Source organism: Hyla sarda, unplaced genomic scaffold (assembly GCF_029499605.1).
Source record: "Hyla sarda isolate aHylSar1 unplaced genomic scaffold, aHylSar1.hap1 scaffold_257, whole genome shotgun sequence".
In the NCBI taxonomy this organism is placed as follows: Eukaryota; Metazoa; Chordata; class Amphibia; order Anura; family Hylidae; genus Hyla; species Hyla sarda.
This window is the reverse complement of record NW_026609257.1, coordinates 263,073-290,910: the sequence shown is the minus strand read 5'-3', so window position 1 is coordinate 290,910 and position 27,838 is coordinate 263,073. Positions and strand designations below refer to the sequence as shown.

General features: G+C 45.6%; 11 non-coding genes and 2 pseudogenes across 11 annotated transcripts; all 13 read left to right on the top strand.

Moving 5' to 3' along the window:
• Nucleotides 1-310: 310 nt before the first annotated feature.
• Nucleotides 311-501, top strand: LOC130323925 (U2 spliceosomal RNA). The gene has a single exon (XR_008869101.1). It is a non-coding gene; the product is annotated as a U2 spliceosomal RNA (small nuclear RNA).
• A 2,075-nt stretch (nucleotides 502-2,576) lies between these two features.
• On the top strand, nucleotides 2,577-2,767 carry LOC130323972 (U2 spliceosomal RNA). Its single transcript, XR_008869138.1, has one exon. It is a non-coding gene; the product is annotated as a U2 spliceosomal RNA (small nuclear RNA).
• Nucleotides 2,768-4,861: 2,094 nt separating this feature from the next.
• On the top strand, nucleotides 4,862-5,052 carry LOC130323960 (U2 spliceosomal RNA). Its single transcript, XR_008869132.1, has one exon. It is a non-coding gene; the product is annotated as a U2 spliceosomal RNA (small nuclear RNA).
• A 2,078-nt stretch (nucleotides 5,053-7,130) lies between these two features.
• Nucleotides 7,131-7,290, top strand: LOC130323971 (U2 spliceosomal RNA; annotated as a pseudogene).
• A 700-nt stretch (nucleotides 7,291-7,990) lies between these two features.
• On the top strand, nucleotides 7,991-8,181 carry LOC130323967 (U2 spliceosomal RNA). The gene has a single exon (XR_008869137.1). It is a non-coding gene; the product is annotated as a U2 spliceosomal RNA (small nuclear RNA).
• A 2,082-nt stretch (nucleotides 8,182-10,263) lies between these two features.
• Nucleotides 10,264-10,454, top strand: LOC130323948 (U2 spliceosomal RNA). Its single transcript, XR_008869122.1, has one exon. It is a non-coding gene; the product is annotated as a U2 spliceosomal RNA (small nuclear RNA).
• Nucleotides 10,455-12,546: 2,092 nt separating this feature from the next.
• Nucleotides 12,547-12,739, top strand: LOC130323953 (U2 spliceosomal RNA). The gene has a single exon (XR_008869127.1). It is a non-coding gene; the product is annotated as a U2 spliceosomal RNA (small nuclear RNA).
• A 2,063-nt stretch (nucleotides 12,740-14,802) lies between these two features.
• LOC130323936 (U2 spliceosomal RNA) lies at nucleotides 14,803-14,993 on the top strand. Its single transcript, XR_008869111.1, has one exon. It is a non-coding gene; the product is annotated as a U2 spliceosomal RNA (small nuclear RNA).
• A 2,090-nt stretch (nucleotides 14,994-17,083) lies between these two features.
• On the top strand, nucleotides 17,084-17,216 carry LOC130323976 (U2 spliceosomal RNA; annotated as a pseudogene).
• A 5,038-nt stretch (nucleotides 17,217-22,254) lies between these two features.
• Nucleotides 22,255-22,444, top strand: LOC130323962 (U2 spliceosomal RNA). The gene has a single exon (XR_008869134.1). It is a non-coding gene; the product is annotated as a U2 spliceosomal RNA (small nuclear RNA).
• Nucleotides 22,445-24,508: 2,064 nt separating this feature from the next.
• Nucleotides 24,509-24,699, top strand: LOC130323924 (U2 spliceosomal RNA). Its single transcript, XR_008869100.1, has one exon. It is a non-coding gene; the product is annotated as a U2 spliceosomal RNA (small nuclear RNA).
• A 2,072-nt stretch (nucleotides 24,700-26,771) lies between these two features.
• LOC130323973 (U2 spliceosomal RNA) lies at nucleotides 26,772-26,959 on the top strand. Its single transcript, XR_008869139.1, has one exon. It is a non-coding gene; the product is annotated as a U2 spliceosomal RNA (small nuclear RNA).
• A 693-nt stretch (nucleotides 26,960-27,652) lies between these two features.
• On the top strand, nucleotides 27,653-27,838 carry LOC130323959 (U2 spliceosomal RNA). Its single transcript, XR_008869131.1, has one exon. It is a non-coding gene; the product is annotated as a U2 spliceosomal RNA (small nuclear RNA).

Sequence of the window (27,838 nt, the reverse complement as noted above, 5' to 3'; positions counted from 1 at the left end):
GGTGTGTGCTTGTGTGTGTGTTTCCTATGCAGATCCTAAGCCCAGTGTCACATGCAAGTAGGAGGAGTAAGAAGGGTTCCTGGCAAATCCGGGTTATGGATTGCATTTAAAAAGGCCCCGTGGGAGTGCAATGGGCCCCTGTCTTGCTGCTTAGCAATAATGGTATGGGTTTAGGTTCTGCTGTGTGTACTGGTGGTTGACTGCCCCCCAGCCCAGAGTGTGCATGGAAAATTGTCTGGCAGCCTCCCTGACAGCAAGCAGTGATAGTGCCCATGAAGGGGACCTTGTTGGGCCCGCCCCTTTCACGGTTATCGCTTCTCGGCCTTTTGGCTAAGATCAAGTGTAGTATCTGTTCTTATCAGTTTAATATCTGATACGTCCCCTATCTGGGGACCATATATTAAATGGATTTTTGAGAACGGGGGCCGATTTCGAAGCTTGCTTCCGTCGCCCTATGCATTGACCCGATATGGCAGTATCTTCGGGTACAGTGCACCACCCCCTTACAGGGTTAAAAAGAAAGATTCCTACTTTCATTGCTACCTGCTTGCTGGCTAGCCAGCTAGCCAGCCCTGTGGGCCTTGCTGCTGCTGCAGCCAAAAAACAAAAGGTGGTGCTGCTGCTGCTTCTGCTTCTGCTTGTGTCTGGCCGCTGTTGGAGCGTCCAGGCACAGGACTTCTGCTGCTGCTGACTAAATGGCCTCCTTAATTGGATCATTTGAGTAGCCAGCACACCTGTGCAGGTAGGGCATGACATGATAGGCAGCTGCCTTGATAGCGGGTGGGTGCTGAATGTTCCTAATTGACAAAATAAGATTAATGCTTATGAAGAAATATAAAATCTCATCCCTTCCCCAATATCGCGCCACACCCCTACCCCTTAATTCCCTGGTTGAACTTGATGGACATATGTCTTTTTTCGACCGTACTAACTATGTAACTATGTAACATAACATGGGGGGGTCTCCTGGCTGTTCACACAGGTGTGTCATTGCTGTACATTGACCATGCATTGCTTCTGTGGTATTGCAAAGGCAAAGACAAATGCTTCCAGCCATCCATTGCACTAATGGATTGGTCATCAGCTGGCTGTCTATGTCCCGCATCAATATAGACCAAAGTACAGAGGGTTAGGCTATGCTATTGTGCACCTACCTGATGCATCAGAAGGTGCGAGGCCCTTGCTAAATTCTGTGCACAGACTTTGAGATCTATGCTTTAGACTGTATCTAAACCTGCTCCAACATGGACTGACATTCTGGCCTACTTTCAGCCGATGCGACGTGTCTGTCGCTGAACAGTCGCTTTTTATGTATTCAGCACCTATGTATAATGTTGTAAAAATGCTCTAGAAGCTAAAGTCGCAGAAATGTCACACATATTTGGCCTGCAACTTTCTGTGCGACAAATTCAGACAGGAAAAATCAGTATAAATCCTTAGAAAATTATCCCCCAGTGTCTCCATCTGCTGGCGGTATTGAATAAGCATTGCTGCACTGATGGGGTATGCATTAGACGAAAAAAAAGAAGAAAAAGAAGAATAATACGCCCAGAAAAGAGGCGAAAAGGAGAAAAACGTAAAAAAACGTGAAAAAAAAGTAAGAGGAAGAGAAGGGAAAAAAAGGTGGAAATGGGTTTAAAAGTGATTTTGGCGGAGAAATATATATATATATATATATATATATATATATATATATATATATACGCGCACACACACACATATATATAAACGTATTCTCCGTTGAGATATTGCAGCCGCTGCTGTGTCCAGGCCCAGGAGCCTTAGCACTGTGCTGTGATGTCACTCAATACCACTGACATCACTAGGTGTAAACAACATCTCTCCTTTGCTGTGTATGTGACTATGGAGCTGTTTGGTGATGTCGTCTATTATGGCCTTCATAGAAGCAACAGGAGATTGTTGCATCCATCTAGAACCCTCAGAACTACAGTGCTATGATGTCACTCACTTCCACAGGCCTTGCAGAGTGTAAACAACAACAACCCAGCTTTGTTGTGTATGTAACCATAGGGATTTGTGATGTCACCTAGAACCTTCACAGCAGCGACAGCTTTATGAGGAGCATCAGCACTGCTCTGCCTGAGCAGAACCATCACCGCCATAGGTTGTCAAATAACCCGGATTTAACCCACACAGGTAAGTCCAATGGGGTGCAGGCATGTCCTCTATGCTTACAGCTTCCCGTGGGTGTTGGTTTGATACCGTTTGGGGACAGCCAAGGAGGCATCTGCAGGCAACAAAGGTAGGTGTGTGCTTGTGTGTGTGTTTCCTATGCAGATCCTAAGCCCAGTGTCACATGCAAGTAGGAGGAGTAAGAAGGGTTCCTGGCAAATCCGGGTTATGGATTGCATTTAAAAAGGCCCCGTGGGAGTGCAATGGGCCCCTGTCTTGCTGCTTAGCAATAATGGTATGGGTTTAGGTTCTGCTGTGTGTACTGGTGGTTGACTGCCCCCCAGCCCAGAGTGTGCATGGAAAATTGTCTGGCAGCCTCCCTGACAGCAAGCAGTGATAGTGCCCATGAAGGGGACCTTGTTGGGCCCGCCCCTTTCACGGTTATCGCTTCTCGGCCTTTTGGCTAAGATCAAGTGTAGTATCTGTTCTTATCAGTTTAATATCTGATACGTCCCCTATCTGGGGACCATATATTAAATGGATTTTTGAGAACGGGGGCCGATTTCGAAGCTTGCTTCCGTCGCCCTATGCATTGACCCGATATGGCAGTATCTTCGGGTACAGTGCACCACCCCCTTACAGGGTTAAAAAGAAAGATTCCTACTTTCATTGCTACCTGCTTGCTGGCTAGCCAGCTAGCCAGCCCTGTGGGCCTTGCTGCTGCTGCTGCAGCCAAAAAACAAAAGGTGGTGCTGCTGCTGCTTCTGCTGCTTCTGCTTCTGCTTGTGTCTGGCCGCTGTTGGAGTGTCCAGGCACAGGACTTCTGCTGCTGCTGACTAAATGGCCTCCTTAATTGGATCATTTGAGTAGCCAGCACACCTGTGCAGGTAGGGCATGACATGATAGGCAGCTGCCTTGATAGCGGGTGGGTGCTGAATGTTCCTAATTGACAAAATAAGATTAATGCTTATGAAGAAATATAAAATCTCATCCCTTCCCCAATATCGCGCCACACCCCTACCCCTTAATTCCCTGGTTGAACTTGATGGACATATGTCTTTTTTCGACCGTACTAACTATGTAACTATGTAACATAACATGGGGGGGGGGTCTCCTGGCTGTTCACACAGGTGTGTCATTGCTGTACATTGACCATGCATTGCTTCTGTGGTATTGCAAAGGCAAAGACAAATGCTTCCAGCCATCCATTGCACTAATGGATTGGTCATCAGCTGGCTGTCTATGTCCCGCATCAATATAGACCAAAGTACAGAGGGTTAGGCTATGCTATTGTGCACCTACCTGATGCATCAGAAGGTGCGAGGCCCTTGCTAAATTCTGTGCACAGACTTTGAGATCTATGCTTTAGACTGTATCTAAACCTGCTCCAACATGGACTGACATTCTGGCCTACTTTCAGCCGATGCGACTTGTCTGTCGCTGAACAGTCGCTTTTTATGTATTCAGCACCTATGTATAATGTTGTAAAAATGCTCTAGAAGCTAAAGTCGCAGAAATGTCACACATATTTGGCCTGCAACTTTCTGTGCGACAAATTCAGACAGGAAAAATCAGTATAAATCCTTAGAAAATTATCCCCCAGTGTCTCCATCTGCTGGCGGTATTGAATAAGCATTGCTGCACTGATGGGGTATGCATTAGACGAAAAAAAAGAAGAAAAAGAAGAATAATACGCCCAGAAAAGAGGCGAAAAGGAGAAAAACGTAAAAAAACGTGAAAAAAAAGTAAGAGGAAGAGAAGGGAAAAAAAGGTGGAAATGGGTTTAAAAGTGATTTCGGCAGAGAAATATATATATATATATATATATATATATATATATATATATATGTATATACGCGCACACACACACATATATATAAACGTATTCTCCGTTGAGATATTGCAGCCGCTGCTGTGTCCAGGCCCAGGAGCCTTAGCACTGTGCTGTGATGTCACTCAATACCACTGACATCACTAGGTGTAAACAACATCTCTCCTTTGCTGTGTATGTGACTATGGAGCTGTTTGGTGATGTCGTCTATTATGGCCTTCATAGAAGCAACAGGAGATTGTTGCATCCATCTAGAACCCTCAGAACTACAGTGCTATGATGTCACTCACTTCCACAGGCCTTGCAGAGTGTAAACAACAACAACCCAGCTTTGTTGTGTATGTAACCATAGGGATTTGTGATGTCACCTAGAACCTTCACAGCAGCGACAGCTTTATGAGGAGCATCAGCACTGCTCTGCCTGAGCAGAACCATCACCGCCATAGGTTGTCAAATAACCCGGATTTAACCCACACAGGTAAGTCCAATGGGGTGCAGGCATGTCCTCTATGCTTACAGCTTCCCGTGGGTGTTGGTTTGATACCGTTTGGGGACAGCCAAGGAGGCATCTGCAGGCAACAAAGGTAGGTGTGTGCTTGTGTGTGTGTTTCCTATGCAGATCCTAAGCCCAGTGTCACATGCAAGTAGGAGGAGTAAGAAGGGTTCCTGGCAAATCCGGGTTATGGATTGCATTTAAAAAGGCCCCGTGGGAGTGCAATGGGCCCCTGTCTTGCTGCTTAGCAATAATGGTATGGGTTTAGGTTCTGCTGTGTGTACTGGTGGTTGACTGCCCCCCAGCCCAGAGTGTGCATGGAAAATTGTCTGGCAGCCTCCCTGACAGCAAGCAGTGATAGTGCCCATGAAGGGGACCTTGTTGGGCCCGCCCCTTTCACGGTTATCGCTTCTCGGCCTTTTGGCTAAGATCAAGTGTAGTATCTGTTCTTATCAGTTTAATATCTGATACGTCCCCTATCTGGGGACCATATATTAAATGGATTTTTGAGAACGGGGGCCGATTTCGAAGCTTGCTTCCGTCGCCCTATGCATTGACCCGATATGGCAGTATCTTCGGGTACAGTGCACCACCCCCTTACAGGGTTAAAAAGAAAGATTCCTACTTTCATTGCTACCTGCTTGCTGGCTAGCCAGCTAGCCAGCCCTGTGGGCCTTGCTGCTGCTGCAGCCAAAAAACAAAAGGTGGTGCTGCTGCTGCTTCTGCTTCTGCTTGTGTCTGGCCGCTGTTGGAGCGTCCAGGCACAGGACTTCTGCTGCTGCTGACTAAATGGCCTCCTTAATTGGATCATTTGAGTAGCCAGCACACCTGTGCAGGTAGGGCATGACATGATAGGCAGCTGCCTTGATAGCGGGTGGGTGCTGAATGTTCCTAATTGACAAAATAAGATTAATGCTTATGAAGAAATATAAAATCTCATCCCTTCCCCAATATCGCGCCACACCCCTACCCCTTAATTCCCTGGTTGAACTTGATGGACATATGTCTTTTTTCGACCGTACTAACTATGTAACTATGTAACATAACATGGGGGGGTCTCTTGGCTGTTCACACAGGTGTGTCATTGCTGTACATTGACCATGCATTGCTTCTGTGGTATTGCAAAGGCAAAGACAAATGCTTCCAGCCATCCATTGCACTAATGGATTGGTCATCAGCTGGCTGTCTATGTCCCGCATCAATATAGACCAAAGTACAGAGGGTTAGGCTATGCTATTGTGCACCTACCTGATGCATCAGAAGGTGCGAGGCCCTTGCTAAATTCTGTGCACAGACTTTGAGATCTATGCTTTAGACTGTATCTAAACCTGCTCCAACATGGACTGACATTCTGGCCTACTTTCAGCCGATGCGACGTGTCTGTCGCTGAACAGTCGCTTTTTATGTATTCAGCACCTATGTATAATGTTGTAAAAATGCTCTAGAAGCTAAAGTCGCAGAAATGTCACACATATTTGGCCTGCAACTTTCTGTGCGACAAATTCAGACAGGAAAAATCAGTATAAATCCTTAGAAAATTATCCCCCAGTGTCTCCATCTGCTGGCGGTATTGAATAAGCATTGCTGCACTGATGGGGTATGCATTAGACGAAAAAAAAGAAGAAAAAGAAGAATAATACGCCCAGAAAAGAGGCGAAAAGGAGAAAAACGTAAAAAAACGTGAAAAAAAAGTAAGAGGAAGAGAAGGGAAAAAAAGGTGGAAATGGGTTTAAAAGTGATTTCGGCGGAGAAATATATATATATATATATATATATATATATATATATATATATATATATACGCGCACACACACACATATATATAAACGTATTCTCCGTTGAGATATTGCAGCCGCTGCTGTGTCCAGGCCCAGGAGCCTTAGCACTGTGCTGTGATGTCACTCAATACCACTGACATCACTAGGTGTAAACAACATCTCTCCTTTGCTGTGTATGTGACTATGGAGCTGTTTGGTGATGTCGTCTATTATGGCCTTCATAGAAGCAACAGGAGATTGTTGCATCCATCTAGAACCCTCAGAACTACAGTGCTATGATGTCACTCACTTCCACAGGCCTTGCAGAGTGTAAACAACAACAACCCAGCTTTGTTGTGTATGTAACCATAGGGATTGTGATGTCACCTAGAACCTTCACAGCAGCGACAGCTTTATGAGGAGCATCAGCACTGCTCTGCCTGAGCAGAACCATCACCGCCATAGGTTGTCAAATAACCCGGATTTAACCCACACAGGTAAGTCCAATGGGGTGCAGGCATGTCCTCTATGCTTACAGCTTCCCGTGGGTGTTGGTTTGATACCGTTTGGGGACAGCCAAGGAGGCATCTGCAGGCAACAAAGGTAGGTGTGTGCTTGTGTGTGTGTTTCCTATGCAGATCCTAAGCCCAGTGTCACATGCAAGTAGGAGGAGTAAGAAGGGTTCCTGGCAAATCCGGGTTATGGATTGCATTTAAAAAGGCCCCGTGGGAGTGCAATGGGCCCCTGTCTTGCTGCTTAGCAATAATGGTATGGGTTTAGGTTCTGCTGTGTGTACTGGTGGTTGACTGCCCCCCAGCCCAGAGTGTGCATGGAAAATTGTCTGGCAGCCTCCCTGACAGCAAGCAGTGATAGTGCCCATGAAGGGGACCTTGTTGGGCCCGCCCCTTTCACGGTTATCGCTTCTCGGCCTTTTGGCTAAGATCAAGTGTAGTATCTGTTCTTATCAGTTTTCATGCTGGTGGGGATGGGTGCTGCATGGAGGATGCAGGTGTACCAGGGCTTTCCGGGGCTGGTTCTGAGGAATCAGCTCGACGGCTGCCCCGATGTGACCTGTTCCCTCCGGGTCTCGCCATGAGGCTGAGAGGGTCTAGAGCCGAGGTACTTTTGTGCCTCGGGGAGTGGTGACCCCGAGGTGCCGAAACTCACTGGGAGAATAGGCTCACTGAGTTGAAGCACGGGCACCATAATCTCTTCACCTTGTGGCACTCACCTCTTGATTCCCGGCCTTCTGGCTAGGATCAGAGAAATTTTTATAGATCCGGCCGGATGTCCGGGCAGTATATCTGCACACATTCACTTATTTATTCTTTTTTGTCTCACTGTGTCACTTTTTGCGTGTTGTGTGTTCACAGGATTTGTCAGGATGCGGTAGCCCTTCTGGGTGTCCCTCCTGGCGGTCTAGGGGAGGTGTGTGTGTGGCCATTAGGTTCCGCACCTCCCTGCAAACACCCCGGGGTACTCCTGCTTTGGCAGGGTACCTACCGTAATCGGCTCTCTGCGGGCAGATACCTTGGCCAACGCCAAGGGGGATGCCGGGGAGCATTTGTGGTCCCCTAGTAGCTTCGGCGAAAAGGGACATCGAACCTGGAACCTCGCAGGTACCTTTTGGTCCGGAGGTGAAGGGTAAGGTTTGTTGGGGGGCCTCTCTCCTATCGGAGAAGGGCTTGCGATAGACCGCATCCTTTGTGCACGTTTTTTTTAGTGTAACACGTTTGCACTTTTTCTTGCAACTTTGGGTGAATCGAAAGCACGTTCCTCGGCTTTAGATAAAAAAAAAAAAAAAAAAAAAAAATCTGTTCTTATCAGTTTAATATCTGATACGTCCCCTATCTGGGGACCATATATTAAATGGATTTTTGAGAACGGGGGCCGATTTCGAAGCTTGCTTCCGTCGCCCTATGCATTGACCCCGATATGGCAGTATCTTCGGGTACAGTGCACCACCCCCTTACAGGGTTAAAAGAAAGATTCCTACTTTCATTGCTACCTGCTTGCTGGCTAGCCAGCCAGCCCTGTGGGCCTTGCTGCTGCTCCAGCCAAAAAACAAAAGGTGGTGCTGCTGCTGCTTCTGCTGCTTCTGCTTCTGCTTGTGTCTGGCCGCTGTTGGAGCGTCCAGGCACAGGACTTCTGCTGCTGCTGACTAAATGGCCTCCTTAATTGGATCATTTGAGTAGCCAGCACACCTGTGCAGGTAGGGCATGACATGATAGGCAGCTGCCTTGATAGCGGGTGGGTGCTGAATGTTCCTAATTGACAAAATAGATTAATGCTTATGAAGAAATATAAAATCTCATCCCTTCCCCAATATCGCGCCACACCCCTACCCCTTAATTCCCTGGTTGAACTTGATGGACATATGTCTTTTTTCGACCGTACTAACTATGTAACTATGTAACATAACATGGGGGGGTCTCCTGGCTGTTCACACAGGTGTGTCATTGCTGTACATTGACCATGCATTGCTTCTGTGGTATTGCAAAGGCAAAGACAAATGCTTCCAGCCATCCATTGCACTAATGGATTGGTCATCAGCTGGCTGTCTATGTCCCGCATCAATATAGACCAAAGTACAGAGGGTTAGGCTATGCTATTGTGCACCTACCTGATGCATCAGAAGGTGCGAGGCCCTTGCTAAATTCTGTGCACAGACTTTGAGATCTATGCTTTAGACTGTATCTAAACCTGCTCCAACATGGACTGACATTCTGGCCTACTTTCAGCCGATGCGACTTGTCTGTCGCTGAACAGTCGCTTTTTATGTATTCAGCACCTATGTATAATGTTTGTAAAAATGCTCTAGAAGCTAAAGTCGCAGAAATGTCACACATATTTGGCCTGCAACTTTCTGTGCGACAATTCAGACAGGAAAAATCAGTATAAATCCTTAGAAAATTATCCCCCAGTGTCTCCATCTGCTGGCGGTATTGAATAAGCATTGCTGCACTGATGGGGTTATGCATTAGACGAAAAAAAAGAAGAAAAAGAAGAATAATACGCCCAGAAAAGAGGCGAAAAGGAGAAAAACGTAAAAAAAACGTGGAAAAAAAAGTAAGAGGAAGAGAAGGGGAAAAAAAGGTGGAAATGGGTTAAAAGTGATTTCGGCGGAGAAATATATATATATATATATATATATATATATATATATATATATACGCGCACACACACACATATATATAAACGTATTCTCCGTTGAGATATTGCAGCCGCTGCTGTGTCCAGGCCAGGAGCCTTAGCACTGTGCTGTTGATGTCACTCAATACCACTGACATCACTAGGTGTAAACAACATCTCTCCTTTGCTGTGTATGTGACTATGGAGCTGTTTGGTGATGTCGTCTATTATGGCCTTCATAGAAGCAACAGGAGATTGTTGCATCCATCTAGAAACCTCAGAACTACAGTGCTATGATGTCACTCACTTCCACAGGCCTTGCAGAGTGTAAACAACAACAACCCAGCTTTGTTGTGTATGTAAACCATAGGGATTGTGATGTCACCTAGAACCTTCACAGCAGCGGACAGCTTTATGAGGAGCATCAGCACTGCTCTGCCTGAGCAGAACCATCACCGCCATAGGTTGTCAAATAACCCGGATTTAACCCACACAGGTAAGTCCAATGGGGTGCAGGCATGTCCTCTATGCTTACAGCTTCCCGTGGGTGTTGTTTTGATACCGTTTGGGGACAGCCAAGGAGGCATCTGCAGGCAACAAAGGTAGGTGTGTGCTTGTGTGTGGTGTTTCCTATGCAGATCCTAAGCCCAGTGTCACATGCAAGTAGGAGGAAGTAAGAAGGGTTCCTGGCAAATCCGGGTTATGGATTGCATTTATAAAGGCCCCGTGGGAGTGCAATGGGCCCCTGTCTTGCTGCTTAGCAATAATGGTATGGGTTTAGGTTCTGCTGTGTGTACTGGTGGTTGACTGCCCCCCAGCCCAGAGTGTGCATGGAAAATTGTCTGGCAGCCTCCCTGACAGCAAGCAGTGATAGTGCCCATGAAGGGGACCTTGTTGGGCCCGCCCCTTTCACGGTTATCGCTTCTCGGCCTTTTGGCTAAGATCAAGTGTAGTATCTGTTCTTATCAGTTTAATATCTGATACGTCCCCTATCTGGGGACCATATATTAAATGGATTTTTGAGAACGGGGGCCGATTTCGAAGCTTGCTTCCGTCGCCCTATGCATTGACCCGATATGGCAGTATCTTCGGGTACAGTGCACCACCCCCTTACAGGGTTAAAAAGAAAGATTCCTACTTTCATTGCTACCTGCTTGCTGGCTAGCCAGCTAGCCAGCCCTGTGGGCCTTGCTGCTGCTGCAGCCAAAAAACAAAAGGTGGTGCTGCTGCTGCTTCTTCTGCTTCTGCTTGTGTCTGGCCCGCTGTTGGAGCGTCCAGGCACAGGACTTCTGCTGCTGCTGACTAAATGGCCTCCTTAATTGGATCATTTGAGTAGCCAGCACACCTGTGCAGGTAGGGCATGACATGATAGGCAGCTGCCTTGATAGGGCGTGGGTGCTGAATGTTCCTAATTGACAAAATAAGATTAATGCTTATGAAGAAATATAAAATCTCATCCCTTCCCCAATATCGCGCCACACCCCTACCCCTTAATTCCCTGGTTGAACTTGATGGACATATGTCTTTTTTTCGACCGTACTAACTATGTAACTATGTAACATAACATGGGGGGGGGGGGGGGGTCTCCTGCTGTTCACACAGGTGTGTCATTGCTGTACATTGACCATGCATTGCTTCTGTGGTATTGCAAAGGCAAAGACAAATGCTTCCAGCCATCCATTGCACTAATGGATTGGTCATCAGCTGGCTGTCTATGTCCCGCATCAATATAGACCAAAGTACAGAGGGTTAGGCTTATGCTATTGTGCACCTACCTGATGCATCAGAAGGTGCGAGGCCCTTGCTAAATTCTGTGCACAGACTTTGGGATCTATGCTTTAGACTGTATCTAAACTGCTCCAACATGGACCTGACATTCCTGGCCTACTTTCAGCCGATGCGACTTGTCTGTCGCTGAACAGTCGCTTTTTATGTATTCAGCACCTATGTATAATGTTGTAAAAATGCTCTAGAAGCTAAAGTCGCAGAAATGTCACACATATTTGGCCTGCAACTTTCTGTGCGACAAATTCAGACAGAAAAATCAGTATAAATCCTTAGAAAATTATCCCCCAGTGTCTCCATCTGCTGGCGGTATTGAATAAGCATTGCTGCACTGATGGGGTATGCATTAGACGGAAAAAAAAGAAGAAAAAAGAAGAATAATACGCCCAGAAAAGAGGCGAAAAGGAGAAAAACGGTAAAAAAACGTGAAAAAAAAGTAAGAGGAAGAGAAGGGAAAAAAAGGTGAAATGGGTTTAAAAGTGATTTGGTTAAATCTGAGAAATATATATATATATATATATAATATATATATATATATATATACGCGCACACACACACATATATATAAACGTATTCTCCGTTGAGATATTGCAGCCGCTGCTGTGTCCAGGCCCAGGAGCCTTAGCACTGTGCTGTGATGTCACTCAATACCACTGACATCACTAGGTGTAAACAACATCTCTCCTTTGCTGTGTATGTGACTATGGAGCTGTTTGGTGATGTCGTCTATTATGGCCTTCATAGAAGCAACAGGAGATTGTTGCATCATCTAGAACCCTCAGAACTACAGTGCTATGATGTCACTCACTTCCACAGGCCTTGCAGAGTGTAAACAACAACAACCCAGCTTTGTTGTGTATGTAACCATAGGGATTGTGATGTCACCTAGAACCTTCACAGCAGCGACAGCTTTATGAGGAGCATCAGCACTGCTCTGCCTGAGCAGAACCATCACCGCCATAGGTTGTCAAATAACCCGGATTTAACCCACACAGGTAAGTCCCAATGGGGTGCAGGCATGTCCTCTATGCTTACAGCTTCCCGTGGGTGTTGGTTTGATACCGTTTGGGGACAGCCAAGGAGGCATCTGCAGGCAACTAAGGTAGGTGTGTGCTTGTGTGTGTGTTTCCTATGCAGATCCTAAGCCCAGTGTCACATGCAAGTAGGAGGAGTAAGAAGGGTTCCTGGCAAATCCGGGTTATGGATTGCATTTAAAAAGGCCCCGTGGGAGTGCAATGGGCCCCTGTCTTGCTGCTTAGCAATAATGGTATGGGTTTAGTTCTGCTGTGTGTACTGGTGGTTGACTGCCCCCCCAGCCCAGAGTGTGCATGGAAAATTGTCTGGCAGCCTCCCTGACAGCAAGCAGTGATAGTGCCCATGAAGGGGACCTTGTTGGGCCCGCCCCTTTCACGGTTATCGCTTCTCGGCCTTTTGGCTAAGATCAAGTGTAGTATCTGTTCATATCAGTTTAATATCTGATACGTCCCCTATCTGGGGACCATATATTAACATGGATTTTTGAGAACGGGGGCCGATTTCTAAGCTTGCTTCCGTCGCCCCTATGCATTGACCCGATATGGCAGTATCTTCGGGTACAGTGCACCACCCCCTTACAGGGTTAAAAAGAAAGATTCCTACTTTCATTGCTACCTGCTTGCTGGCTAGCCAGCTAGCCAGCCCTGTGGGCCTTGCTGCTGCTGCTGCAGCCAAAAAACAAAAGGTGGTGCTGCTTCTGCTGCTTGTGTCTGGCCGCTGTTGGAGCGTCCAGGCACAGGACTTCTGCTGCTGCTGACTAAATGGCCTCCTTAATTGGATCATTTGAGTAGCCAGCACACCTGTGCAGGTAGGGCATGACATGATAGGCAGCTGCCTTGATAGCGGGTGGGTGCTGAATGTTCCTAATTGACAAAATAAGATTAATGCTTATGAAGAAATATAAAATCTCATCCCTTCCCCAATATCGCGCCACACCCCTACCCCTTAATTCCCTGGTTGAACTTGATGGACATATGTCTTTTTTCGACCGTACTAACTATGTAACTATGTAACATAACATGGGGGGGTCTCCTGGCTGTTCACACAGGTGTGTCATTGCTGTACATTGACCATGCATTGCTTCTGTGGTATTGCAAAGGCAAAGACAAATGCTTCCAGCCATCCATTGCACTAATGGATTGGTCATCAGCTGGCTGTCTATGTCCCGCATCAATATAGACCAAAGTACAGAGGATTAGGCTATGCTATTGTGCACCTACCTGATGCATCAGAAGGTGCGAGGCCCTTGCTAAATTCTGTGCACAGACTTTGAGATCTATGCTTTAGACTGTATCTAAACCTGCTCCAACATGGACTGACATTCTGGCCTACTTTCAGCCGATGCGACTTGTCTGTCGCTGAACAGTCGCTTTTTATGTATTCAGCACCTATGTATAATGTTGTAAAAATGCTCTAGAAGCTAAAGTCGCAGAAATGTCACACATATTTGGCCTGCAACTTTCTGTGCGACAAATTCAGACAGGAAAAATCAGTATAAATCCTTAGAAAATTATCCCCCAGTGTCTCCATCTGCTGGCGGTATTGAATAAGCATTGCTGCACTGATGGGGTATGCATTAGACGAAAAAAAAGAAGAAAAAGAAGAATAATACGCCCAGAAAAGAGGCGAAAAGGAGAAAAACGTAAAAAAACGTGAAAAAAAAGTAAGAGGAAGAGAAGGGAAAAAAAGGTGGAAATGGGTTTAAAAGTGATTTCGGCGGAGAAATATATATATATATATATATATATATAATATATATACGCGCACACACACACATATATATATATAAACGTATTCTCCGTTGAGATATTGCAGCCGCTGCTGTGTCCAGGCCCAGGAGCCTTAGCACTGTGCTGTGATGTCACTCAATACCACTGACATCACTAGGTGTAAACAACATCTCTCCTTTGCTGTGTATGTGACTATGGAGCTGTTTGGTGATGTCGTCTATTATGGCCTTCATAGAAGCAACAGGAGATTGTTGCATCCATCTAGAACCCTCAGAACTACAGTGCTATGATGTCACTCACTTCCACAGGCCTTGCAGAGTGTAAACAACAACAACACAGCTTTGTTGTGTATGTAACCATAGGGATTGTGATGTCACCTAGAACCTTCACAGCAGCGACAGCTTTATGAGGAGCATCAGCACTGCTCTGCCTGAGCAGAACCATCACCGCCATAGGTTGTCAAATAACCCGGATTTAACCCACACAGGTAAGTCCAATGGGGTGCAGGCATGTCCTCTATGCTTACAGCTTCCCGTGGGTGTTGGTTTGATACCGTTTGGGGACAGCCAAGGAGGCATCTGCAGGCAACAAAGGTAGGTGTGTGCTTGTGTGTGTGTTTCCTATGCAGATCCTAAGCCCAGTGTCACATGCAAGTAGGAGGAGTAAGAAGGGTTCCTGGCAAATCCGGGTTATGGATTGCATTTAAAAAGGCCCCGTGGGAGTGCAATGGGCCCCTGTCTTGCTGCTTAGCAATAATGGTATGGGTTTAGGTTCTGCTGTGTGTACTGGTGGTTGACTGCCCCCCAGCCCAGAGTGTGCATGGAAAATTGTCTGGCAGCCTCCCTGACAGCAAGCAGTGATAGTGCCCATGAAGGGGACCTTGTTGGGCCCGCCCCTTTCACGGTTATCGCTTCTCGGCCTTTTGGCTAAGATCAAGTGTAGTATCTGTTCTTATCAGTTTAATATCTGATACGTCCCCTATCTGGGGACCATATATTAAATGGATTTTTGAGAACGGGGGCCGATTTCGAAGCTTGCTTCCGTCGCCCTATGCATTGACCCGATATGGCAGTATCTTCGGGTACAGTGCACCACCCCCTTACAGGGTTAAAAAGAAAGATTCCTACTTTCATTGCTACCTGCTTGCTGGCTAGCCAGCTAGCCAGCCCTGTGGGCCTTGCTGCTGCTGCAGCCAAAAAACAAAAGGTGGTGCTGCTGCTGCTTCTGCTGCTTCTGCTGCTTCTGCTTGTGTCTGGCCGCTGTTGGAGCGTCCAGGCACAGGACTTCTGCTGCTGCTGACTAAATGGCCTCCTTAATTGGATCATTTGAGTAGCCAGCACACCTGTGCAGGTAGGGCATGACATGATAGGCAGCTGCCTTGATAGCGGGTGGGTGCTGAATGTTCCTAATTGACAAAATAAGATTAATGCTTATGAAGAAATATAAAATCTCATCCCTTCCCCAATATCGCGCCACACCCCTACCCCTTAATTCCCTGGTTGAACTTGATGGACATATGTCTTTTTTCGACCGTACTAACTATGTAACTATGTAACATAACATGGGGGGGGGGTCTCCTGGCTGTTCACACAGGTGTGTCATTGCTGTACATTGACCATGCATTGCTTCTGTGGTATTGCAAAGGCAAAGACAAATGCTTCCAGCCATCCATTGCACTAATGGATTGGTCATCAGCTGGCTGTCTATGTCCCGCATCAATATAGACCAAAGTACAGAGGGTTAGGCTATGCTATTGTGCACCTACCTGATGCATCAGAAGGTGCGAGGCCCTTGCTAAATTCTGTGCACAGACTTTGAGATCTATGCTTTAGACTGTATCTAAACCTGCTCCAACATGGACTGACATTCTGGCCTACTTTCAGCCGATGCGACTTGTCTGTCGCTGAACAGTCGCTTTTTATGTATTCAGCACCTATGTATAATGTTGTAAAAATGCTCTAGAAGCTAAAGTCGCAGAAATGTCACACATATTTGGCCTGCAACTTTCTGTGCGACAAATTCAGACAGGAAAAATCAGTATAAATCCTTAGAAAATTATCCCCCAGTGTCTCCATCTGCTGGCGGTATTGAATAAGCATTGCTGCACTGATGGGGTATGCATTAGACGAAAAAAAAGAAGAAAAAGAAGAATAATACGCCCCGAAAAGAGGCGAAAAGGAGAAAAACGTAAAAAAACGTGAAAAAAAGTAAGAGGAAGAGAAGGGAAAAAAAGGTGGAAATGGGTTTAAAAGTGATTTCGGCGGAGAAATATATATATATATATATATATATATATATATATATATATATATATACGCGCACACACACACATATATATAAACGTATTCTCCGTTGAGATATTGCAGCCGCTGCTGTGTCCAGGCGCAGGAGCCTTAGCACTGTGCTGTGATGTCACTCAATACCACTGACATCACTAGGTGTAAACAACATCTCTCCTTTGCTGTGTATGTGACTATGGAGCTGTTTGGTGATGTCGTCTATTATGGCCTTCATAGAAGCAACAGGAGATTGTTGCATCCATCTAGAACCCTCAGAACTACAGTGCTATGATGTCACTCACTTCCACAGGCCTTGCAGAGTGTAAACAACAACAACCCAGCTTTGTTGTGTATGTAACCATAGGGATTGTGATGTCACCTAGAACCTTCACAGCAGCGACAGCTTTATGAGGAGCATCAGCACTGCTCTGCCTGAGCAGAACCATCACCGCCATAGGTTGTCAAATAACCCGGATTTAACCCACACAGGTAAGTCCAATGGGGTGCAGGCATGTCCTCTATGCTTACAGCTTCCCGTGGGTGTTGGTTTGATACCGTTTGGGGACAGCCAAGGAGGCATCTGCAGGCAACAAAGGTAGGTGTGTGCTTGTGTGTGTGTTTCCTATGCAGATCCTAAGCCCAGTGTCACATGCAAGTAGGAGGAGTAAGAAGGGTTCCTGGCAAATCCGGGTTATGGATTGCATTTAAAAAGGCCCCGTGGGAGTGCAATGGGCCCCTGTCTTGCTGCTTAGCAATAATGGTATGGGTTTAGGTTCTGCTGTGTGTACTGGTGGTTGACTGCCCCCCAGCCCAGAGTGTGCATGGAAAATTGTCTGGCAGCCTCCCTGACAGCAAGCAGTGATAGTGCCCATGAAGGGGACCTTGTTGGGCCCGCCCCTTTCACGGTTATCGCTTCTCGGCCTTTTGGCTAAGATCAAGTGTAGTAATACAGGAGATCTGGTCAGAAGGTACTCGGGTACCCCTCTCCTCGGCCTTGTGGGATCGCCCAGGTTTATTGCCTGGGCTTCACCCACTTGTTGCTATTGGGGAGAGGGCCTAGTCCCAGGGTAACGAGTAGCGATCGCCTCTCAAGACCTTCGGGTGGAGAGAGGTTAGAACCATGGATGATGATCCGGATCCAGGTTCTGTGCCGGCATACGCAAGGATCAAAAACACCGTGAGAGTCATTCTCACGGATGATACCAAAAGGGCGGACGATTTGAAATTCGTAGTAGAGGACGTGCTCGGAGGAGTTTTCGGAATACAGAAGGGCGAGATATTGGCAATCCAGGACTACCCGAAGCGTAAAATTTTTGATGTGACGTTCACACAAAATGGCATCCACAGAGATTTTGTTACCAGAGCTGCTGCGAGTAAAGACAAAAAGCTTCAGGGTGTTCGGATTATTGAGCACGTTCTAGACGATATTAAGCTGGTGGTAGTAAAGATGTATTCCCCTTTCGCCAACCTACACGATGTTGAGTTGTTTTTACAAGTCTATTTTAGTAAGGTTGAGTGCAGAGGAAAAATCATGAACAGCTGTGGCATCTGGACATCTAAGTGGAGATTTCAGGTTACATGCAAAAAAGATGACAGATTGCCAGGGGGAATTCAACTACCACCAGCTCGTTTTAAAATAAATAATATGTGTGGCGACCTCTTTTATGCGGGGATGCCAAGCTACTGCAGGAAGTGTCACAGATATGGACACACAAAAGAAAACTGTGAAAGTACATGCAAAAAATGTGGAAGCACACAGCACGAGACAGAGAAATGCACAAGAGGAGGGAGGTGCAATTTCTGTCAACAATTCGGTCACCTTTTCTCCTCTTGTCCCCACAGACATAGGACGGAGCAGCAGTGGCAACCCTGGAGGCAGCAAGGACAGCAACCGGGACACCAGCCGAGGCAAGCAGAGCCAGTGATTACCCCCCCACAAGAGGTAAGCGGTGAGATGGAGAAGGAGAAAGACCCCCCTCAGTCAAAAGGAGGGGACCCTAAAGAGCAGAGGATGGCCAAAAAACGTGCAAGTGGTGAAAAAACTGGCCCCCAGGAGCATGCTGGGTTAAGAGAGGAGCGGACGGCGGCCGAATCCGCTCCTCAGCAACCTCTGGCTCAGGGTCCCCCTGAGAGCGATGATCCGGGTGGAGAGGTGAAGGTTAAAAGGCGGAGGGGCTCCAGAAGACTCTATTCGGAGGCGGTCCAGGGGGAGCCGATGGAAGTACCTGCGGATGCAGGGAACCCAAGTGACGTTCCTCCACAGGTCCCCATAGGGGATAACCCCCCTCCTCCCTGCCAGGAGGAGGTTTCAGGGGTGACCGTCTCTGAGGTACCAGAGACGGAACTAAGTGAACACCCGACCCCTATGGAGGGGCAAGAGGTGGAAGAACCCAATGAGTCTGGAGCCCTGATTGCCAGGATGCCCGAGAACAACTATGCCTCAATCATGATGGAGGAGGGGGGTCGGCTGAGTGATGGTGCCTCCTCTCCTGCTTCCTCTATGCGTACAGTTGAGTCAGATTTTGGGGGGTATGAGGCTTCGGAGGGGGAATCAGAGGTGTAAGACGTTTTCTTGTACATTCCCATGGCTGAGTTGTCCGGTCTGTCCTTGAACGTGAGAAGTGTGAGCGCCAGAGTAAGAAGGGTTGCCCTATTTAATTACTTGTCGGTTTTTGCTGCTTCCGTCCTTTTCCTGCAGGAATGTGGCATCCCGCACAGATTAAATTATAAAGAATATGAAGATGATTGGGTGCACGGTCCATCAGTCTGGTCTGGATCAAATGAGTCCAGATCAGCAGGGGTCGCCATACTTTTTAAAGGGAACGTTTTAATTGAGAGTTTTAACGAAATTTTACCAGGCAGAATTTTATTGGTCAGCGCTTTTATTAATGGTATTAAATGGCAGTTTTTAAATTTTTATGGTTCTCCTGATAAGAATGAAAGAATAAAAATGTTGGAGATTTTACCCCTTTTTATTAACAATTCTAGTCCTCTTGTTTTATCAGGTGATTTTAATTGTATTTTAAGGGGAGAACGCCGTTTTTCGAACGCAGTGAGTAGGAACTATGATAAGACGTCTTTTATGTTAAAAAACTTGATTTTAGATTTTAATCTCACTGATGTTTTTAAAAAATGTAATTTTAACGTACCAGAGGAAGACGGTGTTACCTGGAGCAATGCAAGCTGTAGCTCCAGGATAGATTTTATTTTTTGTTCTTATCAAGTACTGCCTTTTAACTGTGATCTTTTTACCAATGTTTTTTCTGACCATAAATTATTGTATTTTAAAGTTAAAAGTGATTTTAAAAGGAGAACTGGTAGGAATGCCTGGAAGTTAAACGTGTCCCTTTTAGAAGATCCGCAGGTTTTATCAGATTTTATCACCTTTTACAAGGAATGCAGACGAGTAAAAGACCCCAACACTCCCACCAGTATCTGGTGGGAAAAAATGAAACTAAAAATAAAAGAATTTTTTATCCGTGTTGGGGTTAGGAAAGCTAAAGAAAAACGTGAATTTTATAATATCCTAAATACTCGTCTGCAAACCCTGTACAAATTCAGAGCACATGGGATGGAGGTGGAGAAGGAGGTACATGATCTTAAAAAAGAAATAACTAAGTGCCTGGAGCAGAAAGGAAAAGAAATTATCTTTAGGTCTCGAATACAGCATCTTGAGGAAAACGAGACCTGCTCCAGGTATTTTTTTAAGAAAATACATGAAAATAGAAGGTTAATAGAAAACATTGAAGGAGTGAATGATGTACAGGGTATTTTAAAAAAGGTGCAAGAGTTTTATGCGGATCTTTTTAATGTAAAACACATTGATGAATGTTTTATGAATGACTCGTTAAAGGAGATCACCAATTTTTTAGATCCTGTCTCACAGTCTTTTTTATTGCAGAATATTTCAGAGCAGGAGATTTTAGAGACCGTCAAGAGTTTTAAAACAGGTAAAGTGCCTGGGCCGGATGGTATACCCATTGAATTTTATGTTACTTTTTATGGTATTTTAAAAGAAGATTTGTTCTCCCTTTTTACGGAAGTCTTTAAGTCTAAAATCCTCCCAGGCTCATGGAAGAAGGGTGATGTCTCCCTGCTATTCAAAAAGGGAGACCGGTCGGAACTCAAAAACTGGAGACCAATCACCCTTCTGAACTGCGACTATAAAATAATGGCGAAACTGTGTGCTAACCGCTTAAAGAACGTAATCCATAAAATAATTCATACAAACCAAGTCTGTGGGGTGCCTGGGAGGAGTTTATGGGAGAACCTAAACCTTTTAAAGGATGTAATTAGCGACACCAAATTAAGAAAAGGAAAGCTGGCGGTTTTATCCATAGATTTTGAAAAAGCTTTCGACAGGGTGTCACATTTTTATCTTTTTAAGGTTTTAGAGAAAATGGGTATACCTGATGGCTTTTTATTGTCTCTTAGAGCTTTTTATGATAACTGTACTAGTAAAATTTTAGTAAATGGTTTTAAGACACAGGGCGTGATTTTAAATTCCGGAGTGAAGCAGGGGTGTCCCTTGTCCCCACTACTCTTCATTTGCGCAATAGAGCCTCTTTTATGTACAATACGAAAGGATAAGCAGATCCATGGAGCCCCCCTGCCAGGAGGAGGGGGACTAGAGGCGAAGGTAGTGGGGTACATGGACGATGTTGCGGTGTTTTGCAGGGACACCCCATCGCTTCAGAAGACGCTAAAACAGATTCAATATTTTAATTGTGCCTCCGGTTTTAAAGTCAATTTTAACAAAAGTAACATTTTAAACATAGGCGGAATGCCTTTGTATGATGTGCCCGTCCCTGTGTCTGAGTCGGTGCAGATTTTAGGTGTCTCCTTTGACGAGTCTAATAATGGTTTTAATAGCTGGGACTTGGTGGCTCAAAAAATAAATAAGAAAATATGTATGTGGAACATGCGAGAACTTACAATGGAAGGGAAGGTTTTAATTACAAAAATGGTGCTTTTACCTATTTTATTGTATTTAAGTCTGGTTTTCCCACCCCCCGAAATGGTTCTAAAGAAAATAACAAAAGCTTGTTTTACTTTCTTTTGGAGTTCTAAGAGCGAAAAATTAAAGAGACAAATTGTGATAAAACCGAACTCCAGGGGCGGTAAGGATTTTCCAGATTTTAAAGCTTTCCTTTTAATAAAGTTTTTTAGCATGTGTTTTACTACTGTTTTTAAAGATAGCTACTGGTCTTATTTTGTTCGTTTTAATACTGGTTATTTTATGCGGAGGAACGGCTGGTTTTCTACAGTTTTAAGTTGCCCTTATTCTTTGAATTTACCCCCTCAATACATGATTTTAGGAAAAATTTTAAACTTATATAATTTTAAAGGTAAAAGTGTTCAGGATCTGTGCAATAGCAAAAAACTACTAAAGGAAATAAAAGAAACCAGTACCGTGACTCCCATCAAAAATTTTAACGAACAGAAGTGTATACAGATTTGGAAGATGTTGAGTATTAATTATCTTTTTAATTCACAGAAGGACCTGGCCTGGAGCTGCGCACACGAGTGTCTTCCATGCCGGGCATTCCAGCACCGAAGAGGATTATCCAACTCTGCAACCTGCCCGAGGGAGGGATGCCGACAAGAGGAGACCGTGCACCATCTAATATGGACTTGTTTTTACTCGCAGAAAATATGGACAAAGATACTCCCTCTGGTAAAAAGGATAACTGGACTAAAAGACTTAAATATTGCAGTGGTTTTTTATGGTTGCCTGGAATGCCCAACACGGACTCAAGAGACTATTGCATGGAAGATCATAAACTGTGTGAAGGCAGCTCTGTGGAAGGCCAGGAATATTTTATTTTTCAAGCATGAGGTTTTATCTGTGAAGGACATTTTATCTATCTGTTTTTATGAAATGTACCAGTACTATCTTTTAGACAAGAAGAGATTTCCGCTTTTATCTAGAAAATGGTTTTTAAAAGAATGGAATTCTATCTTGTAAAGCCACCAAGTGCCCATTTTATGTTTTAATATGTTGTAAATATGTTATTTATATGTAACTGTATTTATTGACATATTTGCACAACTTTGTTAATATTATTTAATTTTTAATAAAGTTGCCCCCGTAAGGGTAGTCAAGTTAAAAAAAATCTGTTCTGATCAGTTTAATATCTGATACGTCCCCTATCTGGGGACCATATATTAAATGGATTTTTGAGAACGGGGGCCGATTTCGAAGCTTGCTTCCGTCGCCCTATGCATTGACCCGATATGGCAGTATCTTCGGGTACAGTGCACCACCCCCTTACAGGGTTAAAAAGAAAGATTCCTACTTTCATTGCTACCTGCTTGCTGGCTAGCCAGCTAGCCAGCCCTGTGGGCCTTGCTGCTGCTGCAGCCAAAAAACAAAAGGTGGTGCTGCTGCTGCTTCTGCTTGTGTCTGGCCGCTGTTGGAGCGTCCAGGCACAGGACTTCTGCTGCTGCTGACTAAATGGCCTCCTTAATTGGATTGTCTGAGCAGCCAGCACACCTGTGCAGGTAGGGCATGACATGATAGGCAGCTGCCTTATAGCGGGTGGGTGCTGAATGTACCTAATTGACAAAATAAGATTAATGCTTATGAAGAAATATAAAATCTCATCCCTTCCCCAATATCGCGCCACACCCCTACCCCTTAATTCCCTGGTTGAACTTGATGGACATATGTCTTTTTTCGACCGTACTAACTATGTAACATAACATGGGGGGGTCTCCTGGCTGTTCACACAGGTGTGTCATTGCTGTACATTGACCATGCATTGCTTCTGTGGTATTGCAAAGGCAAAGACAAATGCTTCCAGCCATCCATTGCACTAATGGATTGGTCATCAGCTGGCTGTCTATGTCCCGCATCAATATAGACCAAAGTACAGAGGGTTAGGCTATGCTATTGTGCACCTACCTGATGCATCAGAAGGTGCGAGGCCCTTGCTAAATTCTGTGCACAGACTTTGAGATCTATGCTTTAGACTGTATCTAAACCTGCTCCAACATGGACTGACATTCTGGCCTACTTTCAGCCGATGCGACTTGTCTGTCGCTGAACAGTCGCTTTTTATGTATTCAGCACCTATGTATAATGTTGTAAAAATGCTCTAGAAGCTAAAGTCGCAGAAATGTCACACATATTTGGCCTGCATTTTCTGTGCGACAAATTCAGACAGGAAAAATCAGTATAAATCCTTAGAAAATTATCCCCCAGTGTCTCCATCTGCTGGCGGTATTGAATAAGCATTGCTGCACTGATGGGGTATGCATTAGACGAAAAAAAAGAAGAAAAAGAAGAATAATACGCCCAGAAAAGAGGCAAAAAGGAGAAAAACGTAAAAAAACGTGAAAAAAAAGTAAGAGGAAGAGAAGGGAAAAAAAGGTGGAAATGGGTTTAAAAGTGATTTCGGCGGAGAAATATATATATATATATATATATATATATATATATATATTTATATATATATACGCGCACACACACACATATATATAAACGTATTCTCCGTTGAGATATTGCAGCCGCTGCTGTGTCCAGGCCCAGGAGCCTTAGCACTGTGCTGTGATGTCACTCAATACCACTGACATCACTAGGTGTAAACAACATCTCACCTTTGCTGTGTATGTGACTATGGAGCTGTTTGGTGATGTCGTCTATTATGGCCTTCATAGAAGCAACAGGAGATTGTTGCATCCATCTAGAACCCTCAGAACTACAGTGCTATGATGTCACTCACTTCCACAGGCCTTGCAGAGTGTAAACAACAACAACCCAGCTTTGTTGTGTATGTAACCATAGGGATTGTGATGTCACCTAGAACCTTCACAGCAGCGACAGCTTTATGAGGAGCATCAGCACTGCTCTGCCTGAGCAGAACCATCACCGCCATAGGTTGTCAAATAACCCGGATTTAACCCACACAGGTAAGTCCAATAGGGTGCAGGCATGTCCTCTATGCTTACAGCTTCCCGTGGGTGTTGGTTTGATACCGTTTGGGGACAGCCAAGGAGGCATCTGCAGGCAACAAAGGTAGGTGTGTGCTTGTGTGTGTGTTTCCTATGCAGATCCTAAGCCCAGTGTCACATGCAAGTAGGAGGAGTAAGAAGGGTTCCTGGCAAATCCGGGTTATGGATTGCATTTAAAAAGGCCCCGTGTGAGTGCAATGGGCCCCTGTCTTGCTGCTTAGCAATAATGGTATGGGTTTAGGTTCTGCTGTGTGTACTGGTGGTTGACTGTCCCCCAGCCCAGAGTGTGCATGGGAAATTGTCTGGCAGCCTCCCTGACAGCAAGCAGTGATAGTGCCCATGAAGGGGACCTTGTTGGGCCCGCCCCTTTCACGGTTATCGCTTCTCGGCCTTTTGGCTAAGATCAAGTGTAGTATCTGTTCTTATCAGTTTAATATCTGATACGTCCCCTATCTGGGGACCATATATTAAATGGATTTTTGAGAACGGGGGCCGATTTCGAAGCTTGCTTCCGTCGCCCTATGCATTGACCCGATATGGCAGTATCTTCGGGTACAGTGCACCACCCCCTTACAGGGTTAAAAAGAAAGATTCCTACTTTCATTGCTACCTGCTTGCTGGCTAGCCAGCTAGCCAGCCCTGTGGGCCTTGCTGCTGCTGCAGCCAAAAAACAAAAGGTGGTGCTGCTGCTGCTTCTGCTTGTGTCTGGCCGCTGTTGGAGCGTCCAGGCACAGGACTTCTGCTGCTGCTGACTAAATGGCCTCCTTAATTGGATCATCTGAGCAGCCAGCACACCTGTGCAGGTAGGGCATGACATGATAGGCAGCTGCCTTATAGCGGGTGGGTGCTGAATGTTCCTAATTGACAAAATAAGATTAATGCTTATGAAGAAATATAAAATCTCATCCCTTCCCCAATATCGCGCCACACCCCTACCCCTTAATTCCCTGGTTGAACTTGATGGACATATGTCTTTTTTCGACCGTACTAACTATGTAACTATGTAACATAACATGGGGGGGTCTCCTGGCTGTTCACACAGGTGTGTCATTGCTGTACATTGACCATGCATTGCTTCTGTGGTATTGCAAAGGCAAAGACAAATGCTTCCAGCCATCCATTGCACTAATGGATTGGTCATCAGCTGGCTGTCTATGTCCCGCATCAATATAGACCAGACCAAAGTACAGAGGGTTAGGCTATGCTATTGTGCACCTACCTGATGCATCAGAAGGTGCGAGGCCCTTGCTAAATTCTGTGCACAGACTTTGAGATCTATGCTTTAGACTGTATCTAAACCTGCTCCAACATGGACTGACATTCTGGCCTACTTTCAGCCGATGCGACTTGTCTGTCGCTGAACAGTCGCTTTTTATGTATTCAGCACCTATGTATAATGTTGTAAAAATGCTCTAGAAGCTAAAGTCGCAGAAATGTCACACATATTTGGCCTGCAACTTTCTGTGCGACAAATTCAGACAGGAAAAATCAGTATAAATCCTTAGAAAATTATCCCCCAGTGTCTCCATCTGCTGGCGGTATTGAATAAGCATTGCTGCACTGATGGGGTATGCATTAGATGAAAAAAAAGAAGAAAAAGAAGAATAATACGCCCAGAAAAGAGGCGAAAAGGAGAAAAACGTAAAAAAACGTGAAAAAAAAGTAAGAGGAAGAGAAGGGTAAAAAAGGTGGAAATGGGTTTAAAAGTGATTTCGGCGGAGAAATATATATATATATATATATATATATATATATATATATATATATACGCGCACACACACACATATATATAAACGTATTCTCCGTTGAGATATTGCAGCCGCTGCTGTGTCCAGGCTCAGGAGCCTTAGCACTGTGCTGTGATGTCACTCAATACCACTGACATCACTAGGTGTAAACAACATCTCACCTTTGCTGTGTATGTGACTATGGAGCTGTTTGGTGATGTCGTCTATTATGGCCTTCATAGAAGCAACAGGAGATTGTTGCATCCATCTAGAACCCTCAGAACTACAGTGCTATGATGTCACTCACTTCCACAGGCCTTGCAGAGTGTAAACAACAACAACCCAGCTTTGTTGTGTATGTAACCATAGGGATTGTGATGTCACCTAGAACCTTCACAGCAGCGACAGCTTTATGAGGAGCATCAGCACTGCTCTGCCTGAGCAGAACCATCACCGCCATAGGTTGTCAAATAACCCGGATTTAACCCACACAGGTAAGTCCAATAGGGTGCAGGCATGTCCTCTATGCTTACAGCTTCCCGTGGGTGTTGGTTTGATACCGTTTGGGGACAGCCAAGGAGGCATCTGCAGGCAACAAAGGTAGGTGTGTGCTTGTGTGTGTGTTTCCTATGCAGATCCTAAGCCCAGTGTCACATGCAAGTAGGAGGAGTAAGAAGGGTTCCTGGCAAATCCGGGTTATGGATTGCATTTAAAAAGGCCCCGTGTGAGTGCAATGGGCCCCTGTCTTGCTGCTTAGCAATAATGGTATGGGTTTAGGTTCTGCTGTGTGTACTGGTGGTTGACTGCCCCCCAGCCCAGAGTGTGCATGGGAAATTGTCTGGCAGCCTCCCTGACAGCAAGCAGTGATAGTGCCCATGAAGGGGACCTTGTTGGGCCCGCCCCTTTCACGGTTATCGCTTCTCGGCCTTTTGGCTAAGATCAAGTGTAGTATCTGTTCTTATCAGTTTTTCATGCCGGTGGACAGTAACGCCGGGATGGGGATGGTGGGGATGGGTGCTGCATGGAGGATGCAGGTGTACCAGGGCTTTCCGGGGCTGGTTCTGAGGAATCAGCTCGACGGCTGCCCCGATGTGACCTGTTCCCTCCGGGTCTCGCCATGAGGCTGAGAGGGTCTAGAGCCGAGGTACTTTTGTGCCTCGGGGAGTGGTGACCCCGAGGTGCCGAAACTCACTGGGAGGATAGACTCACTGAGTTGAAGCACGGGCACCATAATCTCTTCACCTTGTGGCACTCACCTCTTGCTTCCCGGCCTTCTGGCTAGGATCAGAGAAATTTTTATAGATCCGGCCGGATGTCCGGGCAGTATATCTGCACACATTCACTTATTTATTTCTTTTTTGTCTCACTGTGTCACTTTTTGCGTGTTGTGTGTTCACAGGATTGGTCAGGATGCGGTAGCCCTTCTGGGTGTCCCTCCTGGCGGTCTAGGGGAGGTGTGTGTGGCCATTAGGTTCCGCACCTCCCTGCAAACACCCCGGGTACTCCTGCTTTGGCAGGGTACCTACCGTAATCGGCTCTGCGGGCAGATACCTTGGCTAACGCCAAGGGGGATGCCGGGAGCATTTGTGGTCCCCTAGTAGCTTCGGCGAAAAGGGACATCGAACCTGGAACCTCGCAGGTACCTTTTGGTCCGGAGGCGAAGGGTAAGGTTTGTTGGGGGGCCTCTCTCCTATCGGAGAAGGGCTTGCGATAGACCGCATCCTTTGTGCAAGTTTTTTTAGTGTAACACGTTTGCACTTTTTCTTGCACTTTGGGTGAATCGAAAGCACGTTCCTCGGCTTTAGATAAAAAAAAAAAAAAAAAAAATCTGTTCTTATCAGTTTAATATCTGATACGTCCCCTATCTGGGGACCATATATTAAATGGATTTTTGAGAACGGGGGCCGATTTCGAAGCTTGCTTCCGTCGCCCTATGCATTGACCCGATATGGCAGTATCTTCGGGTACAGTGCACCACCC